The 12,893-nt window shown below is 44.1% G+C and overlaps 1 protein-coding gene across 2 annotated transcripts in view; it reads left to right on the plus strand.

The window, feature by feature from the left end:
• The window catches only part of LOC119159449 (uncharacterized), a 116,340-nt gene that overhangs the window by 27,096 nt on the left and 76,351 nt on the right, over window positions 1-12,893 (plus strand). The window lies entirely within an intron of this gene.

Below are 12,893 nucleotides of genomic sequence, written 5' to 3' on the forward strand. Positions count from 1 at the left end.
TTATCAGGTTCCCGAACCATTGCCCGCATCACGGCTGCATACACAAATTAACCTTCGCTTTTTCTTCATACCTAGAACAAAATAAATGTTGCAGCTGTGCAATAGTGTTGCGAAGCCTGAGGAAGCAGTGGAACTATTGGGCATTTTCCCTTCCTTCCTCTCATTTCTATATCCCACCACGTGCTCGCATACCTCAGAAGAATGTAGCGTTAGGCTGGTTGGTAGTGCATGCTAGATAACATTTCGACCCCCCCCCCCCAAAAAAAAAATAAATACGAACAAGAAGGAAGAGAGCACGAACCTATCTGTGCTCTCTTCGTTCTTGTTCGTGTTTTCTTCTGTGAGCTGCCATCCACATTGCTATTATGCAAAGCATACTGTGCTAGGCCCTCTTCTCATCCTTTATAAGCGCTTAAAGCTGGGCTAGGTGGTGCTGTGAAAGCCATGAAACATTCTGCTTATGAACAAAGACATATACAGAATAGGGAGACAGTGCCAGCTTTCAGCATTATGTGTTTTTGTTCACCAGTTGAATATTTCAAAAGTTTCCTATAACCAGGGGCGCCATTGGAGGGTGCGGATGACCTGGAGCCCCAAAAATTCTCGCCTACCTTTCCTTTGCCCCCCCCCCCCTCTCCAGGAACAGGCATAGTCAAACACAACGCATAATTTCTGTGCCTTCTTGCCTCCCTGAAAGAACAAAGTTGTCGTTGGTCCCCCCCCCCAAAAAAAATATCCTGGCAACGCCCCTGCTCTTAAGCTTCACATTTTCTTTGCATGATCTGACTCAAGAAGTTTAAATTGTGAATTACTCCAATATTGCACCATTACGTTTAAGAATAAGAGGGAAACAGCGAAAATGTGGATGTCGAATGCATACAAAAATGTTAGGGGACCCTAAAGCTTCGCCTTTAGGGTTTGAACGTGATAGCGACATCCTGTTCCTAGTGGGTATTGTTGGAAACACATAATGCATGAAACCTTTTAGAATTTGCTATGCACCCACTACGTGGCCTAAAGAGAATAGGTGCAGTAGCGTGCGTGCCTTTTGTAGTGGGGTACCGCTTTCAACCACGGAGCCCTTATGATAATCACATATTCTGACGCCCGTTTGCAATGGACACTTGTATACCATGCATTATTACTGCAAAATTTCTTGTTGCATTGTGAAGCATGTATACGGGATGCATGTGTTTGTGAAGCATGAAAACTACTTTCACTGACTTTTGAAGCAGAGGAAGATCTTTTCACTGTTTTCACAAGCAGAAGCGTGGACGTGTGGACTTGCCACGCAGACTATCCGGGTTTGATCTCCACTTGAACCCAAACAACCCTGGTTCGGTTTCCACTCTGCTGCAGGATTTTTTATTGTTTGTATACTTTATTTGCGTCGTTCTCGATTTTTTTGTCAAGCATAAGATGATGATTTTTCGCTCACAACCAGCAACGTTGATGTCAACACCGACGCCGACACAGGAATTTCTGCAAAACGAGCTTTTTAACGCTATCGCAATAAAGTGTTGGATGGTTTAGAGTACTATACAGGGTGCCCCGGCTAACTTTAGCCAGAGTTTAAAAACATGCCCACACACGCAGTTACGACGCAAACTAAATACATGTGACTGACAGTTGCCTGAAGTTAGTCTTATTTTTTTTTTTTTACAGCGAAAGCTGTTATGAGATCACAACTCGGGTATCGCGCAATTGTCCTCTGCCGCCACCCCTGGTGTCCGAAACCACATCGCGCAAAATTAGAAAAAAAAAAACGACTAGGACCAATGACACAGTGAGCTCGAACGTGGGACCGCTGGGTGCAGCCCAGTATTCTACGACTGAGCCACACCGGTGCTTGGAACTTGTTGGGAAGCTTGCCTTAGGCAGGCTTGATGTCGAGGAGCAACCGCGTTAATACGCCTTATAATGTGTTTTAAAACAGCGAAAAAACAACCAGTCGTCGCACAATGCGGATATCATTACGGGTGGGTCGTTCAATGGTCTAACCCATCACAAAAGCTTGTTTTTGTTCCCCTATTAACTGTGGCGCATACCCACTTCAGCCATAATTCCTTATCGTCGTCAGCCACTGCATGGACAATTGGCGCAAAATTCCTTGAAAATGTTTAGCGGATACGACGCTTTTCAAAAGAATAACCCAAAATAGCACAATGAATGCCGGCCTACTACCCGAAAAAATTCATTAACAATGCCCTAGTGGGTATCAAGTAAGTGGGTTTGCAATAGTTACCCAATGAGTGTTTTGAAAAGCTCCGAAAGGCCACTCTTCTAGCTTTCGTTGTGATTGTGCTGTGCCTTCCGCGCAGGCCTGGCGTTATTTGTGTTTTAAAATATTTTCAATTGCATTTTTATAACATTTGAAGGAATTTAGACGGATAACAAACTTCAATGAGAAAGTTGTAGATCGGTTTGTAAAACGTCTTATTGGACACTTTTGAACTTTAAATCTGATAAATAATTGTGCTTTTCCGCTAATTACAAATGCCCCAAAATACAAAAAATACCACGTGAACAACCCGCTCACGCGGCTGTGCGCACGAAGATTTTAGTGCTGCCTAACATTGCACGTACGAACGACCATAGCATTTGCCCCATTGTGCTGTCTCGACAGGGCCGCAACGATGGTGGTGACTTTACGATGGACACATTTTGCTATCGGCCACAAAAACGGTGATCACTGTGAGTGCTTATCGCTGTCATGAACCGGGGCGTAACGTATAGGTAACGTACGTTCCCTCATGATGCATGCGTGGCCTTTTCGCTTACTTCACATATACCAAATTTGGCATCACGTTACGCGAATAGACGACGAAGGTAAATCGCACGTCCAAACATGACAATATTGACATGGATGACATGCACGGCATAGTTTACGTCCACCTCGTAGCGGTGTGCAGATTTTAAAGGTACCTACATACCAACCTTCCTCGTTCGTGTTTCGCATTCATCAATTCCCACTGTACGTATACGATGTGCCGATTTGTTCCGGTGGGACCAAAAGCTTACCCTTCGCAGTGTTTGAAGCTGCAGTAGTTAGTCCCGAAAACAAGTAGTTACTTTATGAGCAGTATCTTTTTTTTTATTTGAAAGGCTTTGAACACCGACGTGCCTTTCTGTCCAGCAACGCTGAGAATTGATAGCGTTGCCTGAAGCCTTTCTAGCGACTTGTGCATGCTGTCACTGTCTTCTTTCGCCGGAGTTCCTGTTACTATGCTTAACCACGGGTATTCTGAGCTTTACAGCTATTTTTCAAGATGAGAAACCATTACAAGGAGACGATGTGGCTTTGTACAGCGTCCCTGTATTTGTAGCGCGTTGCGTGTGCCTTCGCCCAAGGTTGATGCGCCCGTGTCATGGGTGGCTTGTCCCGCCGTCTTCACTCTCGCGACACACGAGCCAAATCAAGTCTCCGAAAACGTCACTGCTCGTCATTTCTTAGACAAACTGTGGGTAAAAGCGTGTCACTCCAAATTCTAAGCAATCTGGAAACTGCGTGCATGGTTTCACGAGCACGTATAAAAGTTTCTCAAGACGCTCTGACGAGCACACCATCGTTACGTCATGCGAAGGCAGCGCCACTTTATGGCGCACTACTAACGCAGGATTATAAAGTACATTTTTATGGAGTATACCCATATAAATAAACTAAAGCTCCATAAAATTATTGTCTGCTTCTTTTGCTATAAAGATGCAAAGAATCTTTCAATACTAACAGGAAAATTGTCGCTCACGTACATTACTTTATGGTGACGTGATATGGCAGCTTGAATAATTGAAGTTTCTGCCATCAAGTGGCACCAAAGTCTATTTTCGTGATTTTCATTGAAGAAATAAAGAAATTACCTCCACTTCTCAAACCAAATAGGGTTGGTTTGAGTCACTATAAGGGACAATCTTTCCATCCCTCATTTCATGTTCTGGGCAATCGTCGGTTCATTTAAAGTAAACTTTAAAGTAATGTGGGTGGATGAATGGATAGATGGATGGATGAATGGATAGATGGATGGATGAATGGATAGATGGATGGATGAATGGATGGATTGGGTTGGGTTGGGTTGGGTCGAGTTGGGTTGGGTTGGTTGGTTGGTGGGTGTATGGGTGGATATTATCTCTATCATATTACTATGAAAGCTTAGTATGGTCAAACACGAATTTAATAAACTTTGGTAGAAAAATAGCAACAAAAAAGGTTGACTCGCCAGATATTGCTTTGTTTTTGTTCTTTCGTCCTTCATTTTCATTAACATAGAATCTTCTTTTACTAAGAAGTGTAAGATTATCAAATGTAGGACAAGGACAAAATCTGCAAACAAACAAACAAAACATCCACTATATTTTTTTTTTAAATCTTAAGCTTGCCTGTAAGACAGTTTGGAATTTTGGATGTCCGATCCTGTTGCTGGTTTAAGAAAAGAGAGCGTAGCAAACAGATTCCGGTTCAAAACAAGCAAAGGCGCTGACAACGTAGAAACAGTACGCAGCGAATATTCGTTGGTTTCTACAAATCTACAAATACAAAAAAACGCAGGAAAGTAGGTGAAAACAGGCAGTCTCAAAACGTCATTCTTTTTTGCTTATGTCTCTGAGGCTTGCATGTGGAAAAATACGTCTCTTACGTATTTTACGTCTGTCGATATCAGAAGCAGAGTGAACTGGTGTGTTCTGCAGATATTTGCTATTCTTCACCGGCATCGCAACAGGGACCACGTATCTATAAAGGGAGCGCCGCCCGACATATTGGCCGCTGCTTCGGAGATTATACTTCGGTATTAAGCGACCTAGCAAAACACGGCCGATCGTTACGCTTCCATACACCTCCCTTGCTCTCATAGCTGCGTAGCATGCGAACAGCAAACAAAGTGTGAACAAGTTGCGAGTGGCCGAAGCTAAATATGTAAGAGGCAATCTTGCTCGGTTCACGGGACGATGCTTGATGTGGCCCATAACCCTCCCGTTGAACGATGCGGCCAATGGCGTCTTTACCGGAGAGAGGTGCTGGAGGGGGATGCTGTGTACTGATGAGAGATTGAGGCCGGTCGCCTCGCTCGAGTGCGTCCCGGTGACCGGACAACAAAGCGCCAATAAGGAACGCGTCTGCTGCGAGGTGTATGACGCAATAACGCCCGTGTACAGCTGGCACAATAGCCTACAGTTCCAGACGAGCAATACAAAACAAAAAGGGTTGAGTTTTCAAATGCAAACAATCAACACAACGTTGAATGAGCGTATTAGTCCGTGAGAAATAAGATCGTCAAGCTTCTGCCCGACCTCACCTTTCTTACCGATGAAACAAACATTTGTCGAGCAGCTTCCTGACGTTTGAGCCAGGCAGTTGTAGCCGGTCATCCTGAAATCTGGTTAAACGGAGGGAGTTTGATGTCGATGTTTGCATCTGGTGGCTTTCGCTAGTTTTTATAAATAAAGAAATTCGACAAAACTGCAAAGAACGTTTCTTTTGTTTATGTCTTTTTTCATGTCTCATTTTGTGAATTTTCAATCTGACAAAGCCTGGGAAGTGGTTGTCTTAATTTCGCAGCGATTGCCTCTGCTCCTTTAACTAATCGCTTCACGATATTACCAGTTGGATCGTGCTCAGTTATCTCGCTCGGTTGGCGTGCTAACTAAGGGAATGATAAAGACAGCAAGTTGTGATGGGCTGAGAGCGGAAGCCGCAGTGAGCTACGCAGAGCAAGTCAACCATGCGTTCGACGAAAATGGGTAAATCGGGAAACGCGTGTTTTTCGCAGCTCTGCGGTGTGTAAACCTGATGATTCCCAGTTCCGCGAAAGTTTTTTTAGGTTGAAACAGGATAGAAAGTTGAGCTAGTTAGTAATCCATAATCGTTGAGCGAACTGGGACCGCGAGGGGAACACACACAAGAAGCAAAGTGGAGGCACACAGCACGAGTGCTCCTAGTAGTTTCTTAGTGGCTTAGGGTAAGCACAAGTATTTGGACCCATTATTTGAGCAGGGTCTTGATTTTGCATAAGTACATGAGTAAACTGAGTTCTCTGCAAACCTGACTGGACAGAGAGAAGTGCAATGTCGTTAGACTAATTGGTCAAGATGGCAACCAATCTGCTCTCGGAAAATAGCGCTTAATGAAATAGCTTTTTTTTTCGGGTTGGCTCGGCTTCATAACTTGTGCTTCTTTCCTTCTTGGCATGTAGTTCAAATGATGTTAAGCTGTCATAGGCTCCTTCCTGTTCATGAAATTCATGTAGCTGCGAATTGAGTCTTTACTTCGAATACTGTCCCTTAAATACATGTGATGGAATAAATTATTCTAGAAATAATTACAAGGAATGTCGATGGAGCCAACGTTTGGACAAGTGAACTTTACTTCGTCAAGGCAACGCTATTGTCCTGGTGAGGACAAGTCAGCTTGCCCAAACACTGTTTCCAGCGACGTTCTTTTGAAAAACTTTTGATCGCTTCAAGCCTCTCCGTTGCTCTGAACTCCAGTGTCGTGTGTTCTGTAAGACAGCTTATGTGCACCGTCATAAAAACAGGATTCAGTCATGTACAACGTGTCCTAATCGTGATTGTTCATAATTTCTTGCATTGGTTCAGATATTTTCGGTTCAATGTTTGCTTGTTATGTCAATATGTCTGTCCTAAATTGAAGCTCTTTTTTATATATATTCACACTAGGTGTATGTTTTTAAATGCAAAATGTGTAATAAAGGCGTTCATTTTAGCTAAGACGATCGAGGATCGTCTTACAAAGAAATTGGTCAGCTTAACTTTCGTTTGTCAGTACACACACGAATAAAATATTTAAAAATGGTTAAAGGGGTGGTGACCCCAAATTTGTGGAATGCCTGTTCTTTGCTGTAAGCGTTTCCTTCAGCTCCAGCAAGCATGATACACGCACCAATATTCGTGTATTCGTGGCTGGCGGCGGCATGTGTGCCTCCCCAGGTCTCGTGCTGAGCCGAGGTGGACAATATTCGTGCACTGCGCCGCGTTATTGGCTACGCAGTGTTCTCCTGGCAGTTAGTATACTCTTAGCAACCTTCACAAATCATTTTGTCTATCACGGGGTTTCAACAGTACGGAGAACGAATGCATATTCATGTGTCGTGCGGCGGATGACACGGATAAAGCAATTGGTGTTCAGCGAAATTGCGTTGGGCACCATGACGAAGCGGAACGACGACGAACGCCTTGCAGGTCAGTGACGGTTGGGCAGTGCTCCTGCTTGTGATAACGGATGACGCTGTTGATCCCAGCAAGACGTAATGAGAACCATGTGCACATATGTAGTTTCGTGTTGTATTTGTACAGTATAAAAAAAAATTGCCCGCAGCTTCCCTCGGGGGAACAATGAGGAGGATGCGGAGCATATAATTGGTTAACGGGGTGTTAAAGTGCGACTTACTTGGGTCGATGGCTAAATTGGTTAACGTGGTTGTGAAATGGGGTGTTAAATTGCGACTTACTTGGGTCGCTGGCTAAATTGGTTAACGTGGTTGTAGGAGGGGTGTTAAATGAGTGAACACTTACGACACGTATCCCGTTTTCGAAAGTCCGGGTCCTCTTGTCGACGCTTACGTTTCAAAGCGGCCGAATCCGGTGCTGCTGCTCGACGCTGACGTCTCTCAGCGGCTTCACGTTCTCTAAGTTAAGCATCTTCCACTCGACGCCGACGTTTACGTTCGGCGTCGCGAGCTCTTCTCTGCGCTGCCTTGTCTTCGGACGACGACTTGGTTGCGGTTCCGCCAACACTTTGGCCGGCGCTGGTCGAAGGGACGTCGATCATTGCGACCTCGGACGTCGACGCGCCGTACAAACCAACCGACGAGCGGCAACTGAGCGAGCGAGCACCGACCTTGAGTATATATACAGCGCGACGGCGCATGCACTGTCAGCTGTCGAATGTTCGAGAAGGGGGAGAAGCGCAACGGCGCATGCGCGCGCATCAGCTGCCGATGTTCTCGAAGCGTGACGGCGCATGCGCGCTACATTATACAGCTAGCGAATGTTCGTGAAGAGGAGAAGCGCACGCGGTGTGTAGAGGAGGAAGGGTGCACAGATGGTGGAGGAGTGAAGCGCGCGCGGTGTGTAGAGGAGGAAGGGATGCACAGATGGTGGAAGAAGGAGGAGGAAGTTTGCGGACGGCGCCGCACTACAAGCCTCGAGTATTAGATGCTCCGCGTCTAAAACACCTTTTCTGTTCCGCTTGTTATACTCGCGCCCAGCATTGCATGTAAACGCAACGTTAGAGCACCGCGTTCGAGTGTCAATTGCACCGTGCTCAGTCACCACGGTCGCAGAACGCTGACGCCGGTGAGTTTCACACGGAACACGGCCACAGTGGCCGGGCGCTGCGTCGGCCTCGTGTCGGAATGCAACCGTAGAAGTCGTACGACCGATCGTGTTGTGTGTACAGTTGCTGAATTAATGACATGAAAGCACTCGCCGTTGTCAGTCCATCTAGCGCGTGTTCTTTTGCACTTGCTTCGTTGTCGGTGAGCTGTTGCTCGCATACTCGGACGAAATGATTTCACCGATGGTGTCGCGCTGGCTCAGACTGTTGAGCCCCATTCCATTAGTTTCGAATCGTCACGACACGTGCGCTGTGCGCAGCCCACGTGCTTTCCGAGCCGGAGAGAGAGTCGTGCCTTCTGCTTTACATTCGGATGTAAACAAGAGAGGAGAATTTTCCCAGTCAATATTACTATTTTCCCAGTCAATATTACTTCCGGCTTAATCGCGGCTTCACAACTAGTGACGCCAGGGCATCTCCTACCTTTCCTTCCTCCGTGTGCGGGGGTGTGTCTTCGCAGACGAATTTTACGAGCTGGCCTTGCCATGTGTACCCATGTATTGTAAGGTTTGCACTGAGTAATAATAGCATGGGTAGAGGGTGCTAAAAAAACAATTTACAACAATAAAAATTGTCATAAATTTTTTGTTCAATACAATATATGTAATAATGTCAGGGAAAAAAATCTCATTTGGTAAAACTTATTCATTGCTTCGACTTTTAATGAAACTTGGTTTTTCACTACAAGAGTTTGTTCCCCCCACGCATAGTCGCGCTTCAATCGCAGCTCCCATAACTCCCCATGCTGATGTCACTGGCAAAAGATTCTGAACCGCTTTTCGCCCGAGCCTTCGCGACTATTAAGGAGACCTTGGCCTACGTGCGAGCAAGGCGGCATGGCTACAACGGCACCACTGCCTTTTTTAACCCGTTAGTCTGTCTTGCGATTTATTAGCTATTGCTTTAAGCATGTCAGGATCCGTGTCTCTACGAGGTTGGTTCGAGGATACTTTTACTATCACAAACATCCTTATTACAGCTGTGTTTTTGATATCGCCAATAAAACATTCTCATCATCATCATCAGCCTGACTACGCCTACTGCAGGGCAAAGGCCTCTCCCATGATCCGCCAATCAACCCGGTCTTGTGCTTTCTGCCGACACGTTATACCTGCGAACTTTATCTCATCGGCCCACCTAACTTTCTCTCTCCCCATCGTGCGTTTGCTTTTTCTGCAAATCCAGTCAGTTACCCGTAACAACCAGCGGTGATCCTGCCTACGTGATATGTGCCCGGTCCATATCCATTTATTCTCCTTGGTTTGAACTATGATTTCTTTAACCCCGGTTTGTTGCCTGACTCACTGTGCTCCCTTTTTGTCTCTTAATGTTACATCTATCATTTTGCTTTCCTTCACTCACTGCGTCGTCCTCAGTTCAAGCTTAACCCTCTTTGTAAACCTCCAAGTTTCTGCTCCGTAGGTAATTACTGGCAAAATGCAGCTGTTTTATACCTTCATCGTGAGGGTTAGTGGCATATTACCATTCATGAATTCAGAATGTTTGCCGAACGGAATCCACCCCATTCCTATTCTTGGTATTTCACTCTCATAGTTCGCCTTCGCGGTTACTACCTGTCCAAAGTAGACATATTTCTTTGTAACTTCCAGTGTCTCTCCACCTATTGCAAAGTGTTGTTTTCTGCCGATACTGTTGCACATTACTTTAGTTTGGTGTATACTAACTCTCAAATGTTCTGTTTCCGTGCCCAGTTCAGTAACAATTAGTTGTAATTTGTCCACTGAGTTACTCATCAAAAAAATGTAGAAATTAAAAAAAGTCCTCATCCCATGTGCTTTCTGTTACCTCGGGAGTGCCTAAGGTAGTGCTCAGGCCCCTTATAATTTCCTCTCCATGTAAATGATCTGGTTGAAGTGATTCCTGGCACTCTATAAATATGGTTGTTTGCTGATGATTGCGTTGTATTCAAAAGAATCTCAACTACAAATGACCACATCCTATTACAAAACAGTGTATCTGCATTTGCAGATTGATTTAAACGTTGAGAAATGGTTTTAAACTCAGACGAAACAGGGCTACTCTGTGCAACCAGAGAAAAATCTAGTCAGTACTTTTGTGTACTCAATAACAGTCGTTTCGCAGCAGTTGATAAGGTTAAATACTTCGGCGTTACACTGACAATTAAGTTCACATGGCCAGAACATATATCTGATACTTGTGCAGCCTGTCTACGGAAAGTCTGGATTCTTAAAAGAAAACTTAGGAAAGTGCTAAATAGTATTAAGCTGCTAGCTTACAATGTCTGTATATGGTCTGAATATGAGTATACATCATTTGTGTGGGGTTCGAATTATCAGAAAGATAATTCACAACTACAAAATTTTTAGGGGAAAACAGTGAGATTCATATATGTATACAAGCGCCTAGATTTCCCTACACCATTTGCTGAAGCTCAATAACATATCAACGCTGGAAGCCCGCAGAAAAGCTAAACGGCCTTTCATCCTTTCACACTTGCCTTCCAGGTAAAATCGCTTAATCTCGCCCAGCATCTGTTAAGAGTCTTAATACAACAACAACACGGCACAATCACAAACATTCGTTAGCACCAGTCTTCACTTGCTTAAAAGCATTTTAATGCAGTTTTTATCTCGTATGGCCGAGAATTGGAATTCGTTGCCAAATATAATATTCAGCTCCAATGACTTTGTCAGCAATATTCCATGCCATGTTTTAAAAGTCTAGAGCTCTTCGTTGTTAGCGTTTCGACTTTGCTCCTACCACATGTTTCATGGCCCTATCTTTCAATAATTGCCTTACTTGTTTTATCATTTATTTTGTTTCTTCTGTTCGCCCATTGCGTTGTTTGTATATTTAATTTTGGATTGTACGTGAAGCCCAGCCTGCCTGGGCCGAAATGTTGGCTTACAGTATTTTGTATAAATAAATAAATAAATAAATAAATAAATGTCATCATCGAATCGCAGGTTACTAAAATACTCCCCATTAACTCTTATCTATAACTCTTCCCAATCTATAGGGTCCTGAAAACCTTCTGTAAACACGCAGTGAATAGTATTCAAGAAATCATGTCTCCTTCCCTTATTTATACCCATCCATCTTTACTGAGATTCTGCCGCTTTTTTTATGAAGAACTATGGTGGTTGTGAACCATTGTAGATTTATTTCAGTTTGTTTTTGTATGGTTCGTCGATGCACTGATTCCGTAGTGCCTTAATTACTGCTGATGTCTTGACTGAGTCAAACGCCTTTTCGTAATCTATTGTTTCAGAAGGACCAGAGAGACCGCAGAACCGATTTATCTTCGGTTTATTGTTGAGAAAACAGGTATAAAAAGAATATGCAGAGCGTGCCCCTGGCTACTTCTTCTTCCTCGCCTCCGAGCTCCATCTTCAATCTGTTTTCTATATCTTCCCGCCGGCCAGATTCAACCGAAGCAACCTTCGAGCAAATACAACAGTTGAATCGGCCTCTTGACTAATTTTCCTTCAGGTGTTCGAAGCAAGCATGTTCTCACTAGTCCATTCTTGCCTGGTAAAATCTTTTCGACCTTGCAGAGTTCGCAGTGAGTTCTTTTTCGCGCTTCTACAATCAGAAGTACATCTCCTTCTTGTACATTTGCGTGACACTCTGTTTTTCTGCTGGCACACTTAAGCTCCCTCAGGTACTCCTTTTTCCGTCTGGTCTACCATGTTATCATTGCCTGTTTTCTTGCACTCCAGCAATTCAGCAAACTGTATTCTTCGAGTCTGTTTTCTTCCTGCTTGTTTATTGCTTGCCTGCCTCCTATAACGTCCGCTGGTGTGATGGGTTGTGGCTCGTTAGGATCGTCATACACATAAGTAAGAGGCCGGTTGTTAAGTACTCCTTCTGCTTTAACAACCACAGTCCGTAGTTCTTCTTCATCCAAACGTCGAGCACCTATAGTTTTTGCCATGGATGTCTTAAAGCTTCTGATCAGTCTTTCATAAAATCCTCCCCACCATGGAGCTAACTCTACAATAAACTTCCATTTTATTTTCAGGTTACTGGTACACTGTTGAACCCTTTCATCTTCCATCTTTAATATCTTGTTCATCTCTTTCTCGGATTTCTTGAATGCAATTGCATTATCACTGTAAACAGTTGTACACAATCCTTTTCTAGCTACGAATCTTCGGAATGCTTGTATAAACGCATCTGATGACATCCTCTAGACCAACTCCAGTTGTATGGCTCTTGTTACTGCACACGTAAATATCACAATGTAAAACTTTGTAATTTTTTCGCCTTTCTCCTCTCGAGCATTTAGCGGTCCAGGAAAGTCTATACCAATTGTGTCGAATGGCCTCGTCTGTGTTATCCTGTCAGCTGGTAGTGGTGGAATTTCTTGCGCCATTGGTCTAGAATTGAATATCCTACATGTTATGCATTTCTTTATCACATATTTCACCATCTGTCGGGCACGCAGAATCAAAAACTTTGTTCTTAGATGTGTCAATGTTGCCGCAACATCACCGTGCATTACATGTCACTTGATGCGCGTTTAGAACTAGGAGTTCTGAAAAGTCACTTTCTCTTGGTA

This window comes from Rhipicephalus microplus, chromosome 1, assembly GCF_043290135.1.
Source record: "Rhipicephalus microplus isolate Deutch F79 chromosome 1, USDA_Rmic, whole genome shotgun sequence".
NCBI classification, from domain to species: Eukaryota; Metazoa; Arthropoda; class Arachnida; order Ixodida; family Ixodidae; genus Rhipicephalus; species Rhipicephalus microplus.